The following is a 2500-nucleotide window of genomic DNA, read 5'->3' as shown; positions in this document are numbered from 1 at the left end:
TCTATGACTGTTCATAGACCGCATAATTTCCACAGAACATTCTCAGAATATCAAGAGAGAAAAGCAGCGTTCTGCGGGAAATCATCTTGGCCAGTGATGTCGTTCTGGGTTTGGTCAGGCCCAGGGAGGTAAGTACCTCGTTATTCTCAAGGGGCCACTTTCCTCTTGCCCCAACCGGGAATCCAAAGAATGTGACCTTGCTAGCCTTCGTCAGCACTTTGACTTGATCACCAAGAGGGGTATAGTACGAAACTTTGTGCGAGGCAGCATCTGACAAGGTATTCTTTGAAAGCTCAAAACGGACGGTGACATCGATCACAACCGCCTCCTCATCTTTTGCAAACACGAGGTCAGGCTTTCTCATCTCTCCCGTCTCGGATATGAACCGTGGCTCTTTGTATACAGACCAGCCCAATCTAGCCGCTTCGTCTGCCAGAATGTTACTGATCTTGTTATGTCGCGCAATTCTTGCTTTCTGTACTGCAGGACATTGACCGAGAATGTGCGAAAGGGACTCGAGTCTGGCAGAGCATTTCCTGCAGGAACGTAAGGCCCCATCTCTGCCTCTGTTCAAGCTTTCTCTTGTTGGGTAAATATTTGCCCTTAGTTGTAGTGCTGCGATAAAGAAGCATTGTTTAAAGCCGCACCATGGCCTCAACCAAGCATTACTGATTCTATCATGCGCAAAGTTTACAATGCCCCTTCCTTGAACCGGCTTTTCGCACCATCTCTGAAATTCATGCTCCCTCCAATCGCAGGGTCTCGGATATACAGGTTCTTTTGACACCGAGTCCCTGAGAACGAATGTTGGGATTGCATCACTGTCACCCCCTGCTCGTACCCACAAATTACGGTATTCTTCCTCCATACCCTGCGAGGACACAATATTACGGGTGATAGCATCGGACGAGTTTGCTATACGTTGCAGCCTTCTAACTTGAACCGAAGGGATTGTTTTTTCCAGTTTCAAGATGGCAAGGCCTCCGTCTCGGGCTCTGGCATATAACAGTCCATCACAAGTTGAAGCGGGAAGGTGGAGCCATCCTTTTACCGCCTTTCTAATCTCTTGGTCCAACCCACGGAGAGTTGATTGCTTGCAGTCCGAGTGGTCTGCAGGATATAACAATCTGGGTAGGGCATAGGCATTGAGTAGTTCAACCTTCTGAGTTGGCTTCAGAGGCGCCTCATCGATTTTCGAGATCCATGTCTTTAGCTGACAATGTAGATCAGGCTGTATAGTGCCAGTCCAAGGGCCAATTTTCAGACCAAGGTATTTCGTTGATTCATCAGGTTGGATCATATGGACATCTTTATTTTTGATAGTCCATGGGTCGCAGTTGTTCACCGTATATGAATCTTTGGTTGGGCTTATCATGAAGCCCTGGCACTTTCTGGCCTGAACCTCCAATCCCGATAGCCCACAAAATGATTCCAAGATCGCTAGATTGGCGGCCATACCAACCCAAGATTCGCTCACCAACACCAAATCATCAGCAAACGCAAGAGCTGTCACGTGGTCTGTATCAATGGAGTACCCAACTCCGTGTGACTCTAGGGTGCATATCAAAGGGTCCATGGCAAGATTGAAGAGCAGGGGTGACATGGGGTCACCCTGTTTGACACCAACACGTATGCTAATTTCTCGAGTCGACTCGCCATTGCTTTTGAACGAGGTCGTACACCGATCGTAGGCGTTCTGGATGATGCCCACCACGTGTTCATCTACTTTCTTGTGCCTTAACACCCATAAAAAATGAGCATGCGAAACCGAGTCAAAAGCTTTCGCTATGTCGATGAACATGACAGCCAACGGCCTGTGCAATTTCTTAGCGTGTCTCATAAGGTCCTGTAGCACCTTAAGATTTTCAGAGCAGCCAGATGCCGCTATAAAACCACGCTGCCTTGGGTTTAAGGGACAAGCACGAGCAAGACGTGCAGTCATTATTCTGGAAAATAATCTCAGAATCATTGAACCAATCGTTATTGGTCTCCAGTTCCCCAATTCTTTCAGCTTTTCATCGTCCATAACCTTAGGAATAAGAATCGTCCTATTCTTTTTCAACTCTTTGGGAATAATTCCTGTAATCATCCATGCATTAAATAGGGCTGTCAGTGTCCGACCCTCGGGGTCGGCAGCACAGATTGCAGCCCTTGTTAGGCCATCTGGCCCAGCTGCTGACGTTGGTTTAATGGCCCGTATGGCAGTCTGAACTTCCTCCACCGAAATCAGGGGCTCAAAGTATTCGTTATTTGCAACACCTGATGACTTAAATTGGCCCAGGCCATTGAATGGCAACACCTTCTCCCATTTTTCGCAGTAAAAACGATATACATCTGCGTTCGGGATTCGGCATTCATGACGTTCAGTGCCATCCAGGACTAAGGACGCAAGAAGAGAGCGGTTCTTAAAGAAGAGCTTCTGGTGCTTCATGAAGCTTCCTCGTTTTTCCGCTCTCTTCTTCATCCAAGATCGTGTGGGTAATATCCTGGGTTTAATAAT

At 47.4% G+C, this 2500-nt stretch overlaps 1 pseudogene; it reads right to left on the bottom strand.

Moving 5' to 3' along the window:
- The window catches only part of LOC142914925 (28S ribosomal RNA), a 10288-nt pseudogene that overhangs the window by 3548 nt on the left and 4240 nt on the right, over positions 1 to 2500 (bottom strand).

This window comes from Petromyzon marinus, unplaced genomic scaffold (assembly GCF_048934315.1).
Source record: "Petromyzon marinus isolate PM22_M1 ecotype Great Lakes invasive population unplaced genomic scaffold, UKy_Petmar_22M1.pri1.0 PM_G_Scaffold_29, whole genome shotgun sequence".
In the NCBI taxonomy this organism is placed as follows: Eukaryota; Metazoa; Chordata; class Hyperoartia; order Petromyzontiformes; family Petromyzontidae; genus Petromyzon; species Petromyzon marinus.
Note: the sequence above shows the minus strand (reverse complement) of the source record. Positions and strands in the feature narration are given on the sequence as shown.